A 13,272-nucleotide genomic window follows, 5' to 3' on the forward strand; every position below is an offset into this window, starting at 1 on the left:
CAGTTCAGGGTTGGGCATTACCACCATAGGCAAAATCGTGATAAGGGTCTGTGAGATTGGTCACTTTGCTCATTAAATATCTGCGCTGAAAATATCAGTCAGCTCATACAGATGTACGTTCTACAGATATTCAGGCAAACTAATGCATTTGTATCCTTCACAAGTACCTCAATCAAAGTCTGTTGCTCTTTCCTTTCCTAAGCTCTAAGGAGAAGACTCAGAAAAAAAAAAATTATACCAATCACCAGCAAAAGGGAAGTTATCTGAAATTCTTCTCTATGCCAGGGGAATTGAGGTTCTTCTCCTATCTCACATACTGGCAGCTAAACACTTTTCCACACCTAGACAAACTCCACTTCGTCACTCCACGAACTTCCACTCCTGCAGTGAGTCAAATGCCATATCAAGACAAGCATGGGTCTGATGGCACATTTGCTTCCAGCAGAACATGTGTTCAGCTAGCTGACAACCAGGGAAGTCAAACCAGACAAGTCATGTTTTCTGCCTCCTGTATTACATGGGCCAGGCCATTAATAAGTCACCAATAAACCAGGTTGCCAAAAAGTAATACCTGTCTTCTGCCTTCTCCCCACACACCCTTCATAGGCAGTATCCCTTTCCAGCACATCCATCAGTCACACAGGATGTACACAGGTTTCTTCCCAGCTCCATACCAGCCACATGGAGCTTCAGCCCCTCTCCAGATCTGGAAGGTAACACTAAGACCATCAGGTGTACTCATAAGTCCCAGATCTCCAAGAGTCATCATGCATTGCTCCCCCACTTTCCTCTTCCCACACTCATCTGCTTCTTTGAATTGTGCTTCCACATCGTCACCCTATTTTCTCAACCATTACTATTGCTATGCAGAAATCTACCCCCCTACCACCCTATAGAGGTCTGCCTGATCTACAATAGGCCACAGATATCCTAACACTGCAACACTACTGCACACCAATTAATACCATCAAAATACACTCTCTTACATAGAAAAGCCTCAGTGGTAGTAAGCACAAGAAAAAAGAAATAACATAAAAAGACTTGCTCACCAGCTTATCCACAGCCACGTCCTATTGAGGTTTGCAGGGTCAGCCTGCCTGGCTACAGCCTCAGCTGCTTCAGCCAGCATCTTCCAGCCTTTTCATTGGCCCCAGGTGTCTCTCTTATACCAGGCAACAGCTTGATGAGAACAGCTCTGTCTTTTGGATCTATGCTTCTGTTTCAGCCTTGTTGTAGGGGTAGGACTGAGCATGGCCAGGGCAAGAAGTAGCCTCAACAGACTGGGAAGACACAATTGCTAGCACGTAGGCCCACCTCCCCCAGATAACCTCCATCACTGTTTGTTCCAAGAGCTGATTCTCACCTCCCCTGTTGCTTCATTAGCTGGAGCTCATAAGATAATATGAGGTACTCCATCAAACATCTCTTGGAGAGGTGGTGGCCTCTGGAAATAGTTTCAGGGAGGACCATGCTGGGTGTAAGGAGTCAAATGTGGCATTTCACTCTGTCACTGGAGAGATCTCAGGAGCAAACTGTCCTCTTGGAATTTGTTTTTAAGCAATTTTGTCGATTCAGATGGGAGTCTAAAAGCAACCTGGTAGGAAGAAGTAAGGAGCAAGTAGTGTAGATTCACCTTTCTTCCACTGCCTCATCTATGAAACTAAGTTAATCGCATGATCTTCCTGAAGAGGAGTAGTTGAGAAGATTAAAAAGAGGTAAGACAATAAGCTCCAAAATAAATGCTTAAAAATCTTTTTTTTTTTTTAATATGTATTAAGATGTATAGACAATAATTACATGTCTATTAAACTGAGTTATTTAAATGAGTGCTTGGCAAATTAACATATAGAATATTAATTAGAACCCCTAATTCTGCTGAAACCAAGAAAAGCTGATTTAGCAATTGTAAATGTGTAGAAGATGGCTTCTGAGAGAATAAAAAACATTTCTATGTTCTGAAAAACAAGCAATGAGGATGTGACAATACATGAAAAATTCCTTTAACTGTACCTCTTCTCAGCACAGTTTGCAGGACCTGAGGCTTCCCCAGTGGCAAGCTTTTTGAGCTCCCACCTAGACAAAAGAATATATATTTGTCCTATCTTGCTTCATTTCCATATGTATTCTCCTTCTGTGGGTTTCATGGCAGCTCTCTCTTGTCTGGTCCTGCACCCCAGCAGAATAACACATATACAGTGAGTTCCCAGACCAATGCACTTAGACCAGGCAATGCTGTCAGAAGCAGAAGCATCTCTACCCTCAGCAGCTCGTGGTCTTGATCTCAGCAAGCTGCAACAGTGTTTGAGGCAGGCATGCAGGGGGGACAGAATGATAGAGGCAACTGAAAAGTAAATGAGAAGCAAGTGAAAAGTCTGAGCTAAGTCTCCCGAAAAATCCTTGGAAAATTAGAAACAAGTAGGTTTTGCAATGCGAAAAAGAACATGTGAGGCTTATGGGGACATGCACGTAGAATTATAGAATCCTTAGAGTTGGAAGGGACCTCTGAAAGCCATCTAGTCCAACTCCCCTGCATTGAGCAGGGACACCACAGCTAGATCAGGTTGCCCAGGGCCTGATCCAGCTTTGTCTTGAAAGTCTCGAGGGATGGGGCATCAACCACATCACTGGGCAACCTGTTCCTCACCACCCTCACTGTAAATTTTTTTCTTTATATCTAACCTAAATCTATCCTCTTTGAGCCTGAAACCATCTCCCCTTATTCTCTCACCACAGACCCTGCAAAAGAGTCTGTTCCCTTCTTTCCTGTAACTCCCATTTAGATACTGAAAGGCTGCTATCAGGTCTCTTGGAGCCTTCTCTTCTCTGGTCTGAACAGCCCCAGCTCCTTCAGCCTGTCCTCGTAGGAGAGGTGTTCTGCCACTGAGTCATTTTTGTGTTACCTTTTTTCCAGTTACCAGGGACTTCACCTGATTGCCATGACTTTTCAAATATCACTGAGAGTGGCTTGGTGACTACATCAGCTAATTGTAAGGACCACCCATGTTTGTGTGCCCACCTATTGTTGGGTAGATGCACACGTACACTTACGTGAGTAGCAATAATATCCTGGCTCCATTTTAATGCCACATGAAAAGTAAAGCAATTGATGAAATATAGGAGTTTGTGTATGGAAACTGGCATAAAAGAATAAACCTGCACAGACTCGGTGCAATTCTTCACATTTGAAAGAGCTATTAGACTAGATAGAGATAGATGCAAGTAGAGAAATACAGCAGACAGAAGCCACTCAATAGCATTCAGGGAAATCAACACTCATGTGAAATGCCAACATCCTGGGCTAAACATCTTGTTAGAAGTGATTGAATTCCTAACAGCTGTGTCAAAATGCATTCACTTGCAAGTGTTACTTGTGGATAAGCAATATTATCTTGTCATCCTTGCTATTTATGGCAGCATCCATAACATCCTCACTTCTTTCCAACCATATTGTTCTCCAAAGAGCCTGCTGCAACTCTTTTGTGGCTGTGAATGTACAATTTTCTATGATTGTCCAAGCTACTGTGGGCTTCAAAGTTCAATAGTAACCAAGGTGGGTATAATCAGAGTTGAACAACTCATGGATTATATCAGCATAAGGGATATAAAAGCAATCCAAAACCCCATACTATAAGCACCATTTACTGATTGGACAAAATTTTTAATGTTGAAAGGAACACTTGAATTTGAATTCATACTTGAATTCATAAGACATCAAGTATTCCATATTTGCACTGACAATTTCATTTTTTTATTACTGTTACAGTTTTTGTGGGCAATAAAATAATCAAATACTTCTGGGAATAAAAAGTAATAAGAGGAAGCTTAGAGATTTAGAGAACAATATTTCAGGAATTTTGCCTCAAATAACCAGGTCTTTTATTTTTTTGTGTGTGTACCTAGAGTATGCACAAGAAAAACTGTGAGTGTGCTGTCAAATAGAAAGAAACGTATTTCTCATTAGGACTGTGCTTATCACACTTTCAAAAGTTTTAAAAATCAATGCATTTGTTTGTCATTTTAATTTAATATAACAATAGCTGTCAAAACTGCTCATTTTGCCTGCTAGTGACAAATTTACTGAAATTTTGCAGCATGAGCCAAATAACATGGCACCAGTTCCTCCAGCTTTTATTTCACTCTGCTCTAGGCAGTATTCCTACTTGTTTGTTTGCGTGAGTTTTGCCTGAATGAGGGCTGAAAGTTTCAATTTCTAACATCAGACAGTTTTAGAGTCAGTTGAAGAGTCACAGAAATCCCATTTACAAAACATGTTGGGTGACTAGAATGGTGCTGCCTTCAAATTTTATCTCTGAAATGCCAGGCTCATTTCTTACAGAGCATTGCAACATACAAACTAACTATATCCTTGATGAAATTCCCTTGAGGTCCTTGAGGTCACCCCCAGGATTAAACACTGCCTGACCTTTTGCGTTCAGAGCTCAGAAGCACTGTATTATGACGCCTACTACGCCTTCGGAGATGTTGGTCTGTTCCACTAAAAACAAACATCTTAGACCTCGTCCCTCATGGGAAGAGCTCCGATGAAGCAACTCCCTGTTATTACCTTGTACAGAGACTCTACAGGACCATGTTCTGCCCTTCTGGCGACAGAGACAACATAGACAAAGCTATCACTCAAGTGCAGCCTTGAGTAACGGCACATTTTCCCTCATTCAAAATGATATTGTGATGCATTAACTAAGGGAAATGTGTTAGGAGCTTTGTGCTGGAAACAGAGTGGCGGGTCATGAAGGTAGTGGTTAGGACAAAGTACTTCGTAAAATCATAGAATGGCTTAAGTTGGAAGGATCTTATAGATCATCCAGCTTCAACCCCCTACTGTGGGCTGCTTGCCCTCCATCAGATCAGGCTGCTCAGGGCCCCAGCCAGCCCAGCCCTGAATGCTTCTGGGAATGAAGCATCAGCAGCTTCTGATTTGATTCAACTGCTCTTTTCAGTCTCCTCTATGCTACTGACTTGTGCTGAGATTTGGAAAAATCTTGTATGGTAAAGCCTATAAACTAGAGCCCTTCAACTAACTGCTCTGCCACTGCTTTTCTGCAAAGAGGAGGTTGTAGCAGTTCATTATGTCCGAATACTTTTACTGTGTTAGCCACTGGTGTGTACAGTTAGTGCATCTTTTTGAACATGTACCCATCATTTTTTTTACTAGAATGTGCTATACATCTGTAAATGAACATATCCATGTAGATGCTGGGACTCAGTAAGATCACAGAATATGAAAAAAGTATGAAATCTATTGAGCGTAGCTCCTCTGACTGGAGCCTTTATGGCAGCTGTGTGGACCGACTCCTCCCTGAGTTTTCACTCCAGGAATTATTTCTAACTTGGCATCCTGAAGTCAGTACTGGATTCCAACCTGAAAAGAAAAGCAGAGTTAGGCAGACACACACTAACCTCCTTCAAGCATTCAGAGTATTGTGCATGTGATAAAGGGTTGGATAAAACTGTGGCAACAGTCTGCTATCTTTCAAGGCTAAGGAAAATAAACCACAAAGGCAATTCAACAAAGTCCTCTTTGTTCCTGAATAGAACCAACAAAATGAAAGAAATCTGGTGGACGAGAGAAGGCAAGAAAAGGTTTACTGCAGGCAGCAAGTACAGACAGGATCATCTTTGCTGGCTTCTCTGACAGAGCAAGTGCATGATTATCACATGAGCCTCTCAAAGACGGGAATTAAAGGGGCTGTCACATCGCTTAAGCTGCACTGAGGTCAAAGGAGTTCGGACTAACCGAGGTCAGCCACACGTGGCCCGGGAAGTAGGGGTCTCATTTTTTCTAAGCAACAATTGTTCAGTTTGATAAAAATAGATGCCTGAAGCCTGTGATGGCTTGTAAAGCTGTCCCTGTAGGCTGGATTCCCACAAAATGCAGTATATCATCAGCAGTGCTCTGAAAAGAACCGAAAGACAATGAGGCCAGTCAGACGGTCAATAGAAACAAGCACAGAGGCAAAAAACACAGAGGAGGTCACCATTTTTCTCTGTCACCCCCCTAGAAGAGCAAGGGGAAAAATAACAAGTCTGAAATATTGGTGCATCAGTATAATAAAAAGAACATGGAAACAGGTGCTAGCAATATGACTGTATGGGAGCCTGCTGCTCTCTTCCACACAGTAGTCCATGAACTGTGTCTCAAACAGAAAACCCACCTCACAGGTTGCCAGTGATGCCAGGGCTATGAAGAATGCCCCTGTGGTAAAAATAGTGCCCATTCTGTCCCATGCTCTCTGTCCCCTTTCAGTTTCCAATTCACATAATTCAGCTATAAAAGGAGCACTGAACTCTTCACCAGGAGCATCAAACTTCTCCACAGTTTTGATGAACCTTTTGCTGGAAATGGACAAAGGAGAAATGAAAAGTTGTGTAGCCAAGTGCAGCACGTGTCTGGGTACGTCCTGAGACTCGTGTTTGAAAGCAGGATTGATGTTCCTCTTCTTCACTGGGCAGGCACAGAAAAGCAGCCTCTTTTTTTTTTCAATCTTTGGAGCAAGTCAACACAAAACACAGTGTAATCTTCATCATCATCTTCACTTTCATATACAACCAAGCTCAGGATGCTTCTGTGCTTGCTGTTACACAGCACAGATTATGTGATTGATTCTGCCCAGAAAACTGATTCTCATTTCTGTATCCCCATTTCTGAATCAGAATTTTCCATGTTGAGATTATTTGTGACAGGAATACCAAAATTTTAAGATACTTTCTACAAATAAAGCTTATCCCCAACTTTATTACTCACACAATAATATCATATCTTCCTGGTAAACAAAGTATATGTGATACAGACAGAATGAATGCAATGGGATTTTCAAGTATCTCTCTGTCACACCTTTTTATTCACTAAAATAAATCCTGAGATCAAACCAAATAAGGAAAACTGCAGGTTCCCCACATGATCTTCACTGGTATGTTTAAGCTGATAGTGAAGAATGAATCTGAGTAAACAAGTCCTTAGGTAAGCTCAATTCTCTTTTACAACCTGGTAATGACTATGTGTTGACCTGTCCTTGAGGAAAGAGCCTTTAATGCAGCTTATCAAGCCCAGAAGACCTCCCATTGTCCTCAGTGAGGTCTGGGTCAGAAGTCAAATTGAAAACTCCAAACACACTATCTGTGCTTGACAGGCTTTAAACTGGAATTGACGTTCAATGTCCAGTGTGCCGTAAAACACAGCAATAAAATACACAGTAATGTAATAGTCCTGGGTAATTTGCTCCAGGTAGCCCTGCCTGATTAGACCAGATGGACCCAAGGACCCTTCCAACTTCATCCATTCTGTGAATAGTAGAGAACTGCTTTTTTCATTCATTTCCATTCTTTTGTTCCAATTTTACTGTGTTTTTTTCCTGCTCTGGTGTAAGGCTTGAGATGTTTATGCAGTTGTGTACTTCCTTGGGTATAGAAGGAGATGTAAATGCCTTTTATTAGTCTGTTCATTTTCCCCTCTGTACTCAGCACTGGTAAGGCCACACCTTGAGTACTATGTCCAGTTTTGGATCCCCTCTCAACATCAAGGCCCTGGAGTGTGCCCAGAGAAGGGCAACAAATCTGATGAGGGTCTTAAGAGGAGGGGCTGAAGGAACTGGGGTTGTTTAGTCTGGAGAAGAGTAGGCTCAGGGGAGACCTTATTGCTCTCTGCAATTACCTGAAAGGAGGCTGTGGCCAGGTGAGTGTCAGCCATTTCCTCAGAACTATATAGGATTAGAGGGAACGGATTCAAGTTGTGTTAGAGGAGATTCAGGTTGGGCATAGGAAAACCTTCTCCAAAAGAGTGGCCAGGCACTGGAACAGGCTGCCCAGGGAGGTGTCAAAGTCACCATCCCTGGAGGTATTCAAGAAACATTTAGATTTTGCACTAAAGGGTATTGTTTAGTGAGGAAATATTGGTGGTAGGTGGATGGTTGGACTAGATGATTTTGGAGGTCTTTTCCAACCTTGGTGATTCTATGATTTTTAGGCCTGATAAAGGACAACTGTCACCAATGATGCAGGATTCCAAAGTAAGCAACACAGAGCAGACTCTCAAAGCCAGCACCCTCAGTCCTAGTGAAGGGGATGGGGATGGGCTCCTCATACACTGGAATTTGGACTTTCTGATACAGCTGGTATGCTGTTGCTTTCTGGTGGGGAGAAAGATGAGGAGCAGGCACTCAATCATGTATATCCTGGGGGAGCTGAAGGGCTTGTGTTGAAGGTCCTGGAAGTGTTCATTACTGACCCCCTGATCGGTGACAAAGCTGCAATCCACCAAGCAGCAGGATTCTGTGTCAAGCATTCTCTATGGAAAAACTCTGGTTTTCTCTGTAAGGAAATTTATTATATCTCCAAAGTGATGGGGAGTAGCATGGAGCTCAGTTTCTGTGTGTTGTCACCAACTCCTCATCTCAGCATGTCTTGCTGGTAACTTAACCACCCATTGCAATAAAGCACTCTTGGTCTTTCACACCATGTTAAAGAAAATAATCAACAGAGTACTTAAACCATGTTTGGCTTCAGTTCAGTTTTCAACTGAGTTCAATAGTAAAAAGAAACCCCAGTAGTTCTACTTCACCACAGCTAGTCTTGCTCAATGTCTAATGTTAAGATAAATTATGTTTTCCAGTGTGTAGGATGAAATAAGAGTTGCTATCGCATCAGGATGATTTTGTCAAACGCTACTCACATTAGACAGCAAATCTTTTCTTTTGTAGAAGGAACAATTTTGAAAGTAGATAACCAAGCTGATGTTGGGGATACATCACTTGGGACCATGATTCATGATCCATGTAGTCTCAGTAAAAAGTATATTACTTTCTCAAACAGCTTTTAACAGGGACCTTGACAGAATTTTTTTTCTTCTAAATGATAAATGATCAAATCCAGTTCTACAACATAATTTTCAGTCAATCGTTGTTCATTGTTCTTTTATTGCAAGTATGCCTTGGCATGGTTTATGAACCATTCAAGTATTTAGTAGCTGTTTAAAAGTAACAGCTATAACTACTTACACTAGACACAAATAGAAGACGACTAGATGGGTCACTACCTTTAGAAGAAAAGTGTTTATGGAGAAGGATTTAAGAGAAATAAGATTATAGATGCAGATGTTCCATTATTCACAACATTTCAAGGGAGAAAGCAGAATGGCTTTTAAAGTTAGGTACAAAATAAAAATATTTCAATAAAAAGATAAGGATAAAGTTAGAGAGAAATTGCAAAAGTCAAGCCACTTGGAAAACCCTACCTGTTTACGTAGGGTTTCTGGATTCTATTATCCCAAGAGTGAGCATTTTGATTGTGATTCCAGGTCAAACAAGATGCCATTCATGGAAAATACTGCATTTTCCACCCAGATGGAGAAAGGAATGGGAAAGGTGTATGACAGAGTGCCTCTCATCCCTTGAGATCTATCCAAGATCTTATGAAATCAATGGAAAACTTTCCATTGAGTTGAACGTGCTCTGAATCACATCCTTTTAGAGCACGCTTTGTTGTCAAGCCCTTCTTCCCCACTCTGTTGCACAATTTGCTTTCTGCTGATGTTTTTTTTTCCAAATATTAATAAATCTGTATAATCTTTGAGCCTTTCTTCTGTTTCAGTCACACTGTTTCACTGTATGCATGACTGCATGATTGAGGGCTACTCTGGAAATTACTCATGAAAATGAATTGCCTGGTCATACCACAATGGTCAATATCTGTAGGCTGCAGCATCCCCTCTGTGGGCCATTGTAGCAGATCATAAAATCTCATTTCCGGGAAAGTTTCAAAACTTTTATTTTCTAAGGAACATTAATTATCAGAATCCAAATGACCTGTCCCATTTCTCCATCCACTTCCTCTCTTTTTCTCCTCATCAGACGTGGTAGATTGGAGGCAAGTGGCAAGAGATGACATTTCAGGTTCCTGGTTTTAAGTCCCTGGTTTCATATCAGTGTCAGCTGAAGTGCTTAAAAACAACAAGACTCATGATCCTAATGCCTAAACCAATATTTGCATGCAATCATTTCTCCATTGTTGAAGTTTTATAACAACAGCTGATTTACAAGTCTGACACTTAGGCAGGCATATGCTTTGGCAATCTACAGGCTTCCCAAGACTCATGCCTGCTGCACTGCCTGTTGACCTCTCCTTCCAACACAGGGCTTTGAGGCATCATCACAATGGCCAAACCACTTTGGACCTACATGGTTGTGAAAACACTAGTCATACCCCCATCTGAGCTTCCGTTTTTTCACCTATAAATTATATTCTGTAGAGACCAGAACTTTCAGAAGGTACTTACGAGTTTTTACAAAGCACTTACCTAGGAAAGGTTCTCATACCCACGGTGAGACTTGAAATACATTGAAGAACAGGAAAACTCTCACCCCTCCCAGATGACCACCTGTTGTCAAGACACTGATGACATGGGAATCCAGATTTCAAGCTTATGTCCCGCAAGATGTCTGAATATCAGAATCCTGCATCTCAGGCAAGCATTCTGGCCGTCAAATTGTCAGGTATTCTGAACAACAACTTCCTCAGTCTCTCCTGTTGGACCTGTTTCACTTTGTATAAATAATTAAACATTAATTGGAACAAGGACTTGAACTTAGACTGCCCATTGGACTGTTGCATTGGTCTTTCTCCAGACCAGTGGGTAGGTAACTATTTGTATAAACTTGGTAAGTTGCAGAGCAACAGACGTACCTAAAGGGATCCCAAAAACTCAGAAAGAAAAGCCCAAAGACGTGTGGTAAAATCATTCAGTAAGCTACAGAACACACATTTTTCAGTCCTTGATCAGAATGAGGCAGAACAAGGAATATTAGCTGCTCTAGGGAAGGTTTTGCCAAATCTTCTCCACAGGTCATGCTTCCATCAAGTTTTGAGAAGAGATATTATTTAAAAGTCAACCTTCTTTTTTGTTGAAGTGAAAAATAGCTCCTACAGTTACAAAATCCTAAATAAACCCTCTATATTATGTTGAAGGCGTTAAGAATCTTCGGCATCATAATTCCTAGATTCTTAAAGTTTCTAAAACCTCTGGCTCAGACATAAAGAAGACTTTCACTGTTCCAGCTCTGAGTGGAGTAATTTGTTCCTCTGGCACTCTTCTCAATTTTGCTGGCATTAGTCAAATGATGACTTATCACATTTAGTCACATATAGTCATACAGAAAGATAAGTGAAGGCAATCAGATAAATCCAGTGATTAGAATAAGATTGCCACAAAAGAAAATACAGAAGGTAAGATAAAAAACTGGGGAGGCTGAGTCCTAATCAGTTTACCTACTTGGTAAACAACGTTCCATAATAACTTAGATGTTTATTTTTGGTAGTCAAATACATTTATTTTCAAACAGCTTTTTCATAAGGATTAGAAATTAAAAACTGTAGTTTAGATAACAGACTCTATAAGCAGCTGATATCAAAATCAGCAAGTTGGTATTCAGTAGACGGCGCAAAGTTCTGCTTTTTTCTTTAATGTCATATAATATTTCATTTTCATAAACACATGAATTCAGTTAAGAGTTAACTAGCTAAAATATACAAATATGCGGGAGGTTTTAAAAAGAACTACAACTTCAAAAGGAGCTGGTTTAGGAGTCATGACCTTATTTTTTGCAATAACTTATGCATCATGAACTTACGTAATAAGCAAAAGATAACATATCACACTCTCAGTTTTATGTCCTTGGTTTTTGACAACAGTGTCAATTGTATTTGCTAACTGAAGAACTATCAGAGCCTCGTAGCTGAAAATGTTTTCATTCCAAAACTGTTGTTTGTACCAAATCACTTCCCCTTTATTTTTCCTTTCTAACATTGCTAAATTCAGAATCAGAAATGAATAGGAGTATTCAGACAAATTTGGACGTCAAGAATGTTTCTGAACATTAGTTATCCTAGTGAAATAGAAATATTTGAGAAATAAAAATATATATTTTTCTAACTCTAATGTCAATAGAAAGCACAAAAGCACACATATGAAGTGGATGCAGAGGTCTAAATCTTTAGTTGTTGCCCTTTGAGTGGGAGTCAATAGCAGTGACTTGGATTTTAAAGCATTCTCGCAAGCTAAGTTTGAGTCCATTTCTTCCTTTTCCAAGCAACTGCTTTAAGCACTAGCCATGAGGCTGGGCACCTGTATCATCCACTGAAAACATCCGTCCTCCTGAGGCACTGGGATGTTCAGAAACTACAACAGGAAATATTTTAACAAAACATTATGGAAATGGGAGAGGTCTAAAATGTCAATGAGTTAAGGTGCTTAACATCCATCTGGATTGGCAAAAATGGGCTCACTTTCTTGAGGTTATTTTTGGAGGGATCTGATGCTTAGGAGTAGGATTTGTTTTGGTTTTAGCTGTGAAATCTGAATTTTGGGGGGAGCAGTTTTGCTTTGAGACATTTAATAATTCACAGTAATATGTAGCATAGGGGAAGAGAATGGCTCCAATTTTGTCAATTTGCAGTTTTCTGCAAATTAGAAATTATGACAGGAAACAATTACATGCCATTAGTTCAGTAGAGCATTTGCTATTTTATCTCATCTGAAGCTGAATTTAAGTGACCTGAAGAGAACTGGTTACATGTCTTAAAATCTGGCTAACAGTAAATTATCACTGGCAATGTAGATTATTTGGTGAAATCTATAGATACCATTTTAATTCAATGCAAATGAAAACTTTCAGTACCCGTGAGAGTAAATTGACATCAGTGAATCTCCCTGATTTAACTAAACTAGGAGAAGAGAATAGGAATTGTAGTAAACAGCAGGAAAACAGACAAAAAATTCAATCTGGAAAAACTAAAATTGATATGCAGAAGAACAAGAGACACACATTCAACAGATGGAAGAAACGTAAGGAGATGCAGTGCTGAAAGAAACCACAAACATTGCATGAAGGATAGCAGTCTCACACATTAAGAAAACAAAGTTCTTCCGAGCTGTTACTACAAAGGTCATCATTCCATAACAGATACGATGGTGCACTTTGGAATCAGAGGAAACTTGCCTTGAAGGGATGTCATAAACTACCAAATCCTTTCCTGTGTCTCTACATGCAAACAGCTACATTTATCTTATTCCCAAATGCTTATAAAATAGGTTTTTTTCAAAAATACATAAGTTTCAGATCATCTTATTATGTTCTATATTTGTACACAACAAAGCAATCTCAGACTCACAGACTTTCAGACAAAACTGAATCAACCAATAGAGGTACCCTGGCATGGGTTGGGTTTTTTTTTTTGGTTTTTTTTTTTTTTGGGTTTTTTTTT

General features: G+C 40.2%; 1 long non-coding RNA gene across 1 annotated transcript; it reads right to left on the bottom strand.

The window, feature by feature from the left end:
- Positions 1–3,623: 3,623 nt before the first annotated feature.
- LOC122158112 lies at positions 3,624–10,548 on the bottom strand. The gene is made up of 3 exons (XR_006168126.1): positions 10,310–10,548; positions 6,174–6,354; positions 3,624–5,380 (listed from the first exon to the last, which is right to left on the bottom strand). It is a non-coding gene; the product is annotated as an uncharacterized LOC122158112 (long non-coding RNA).
- Between the last annotated feature and the right edge of the window lie 2,724 nt (positions 10,549–13,272).

Source organism: Centrocercus urophasianus, unplaced genomic scaffold (genome assembly GCF_019232065.1).
Source record: "Centrocercus urophasianus isolate 14NV4802_14NV808 unplaced genomic scaffold, USGS_Curo_1.0 seq_14, whole genome shotgun sequence".
Lineage (NCBI taxonomy): Eukaryota > Metazoa > Chordata > Aves > Galliformes > Phasianidae > Centrocercus > Centrocercus urophasianus.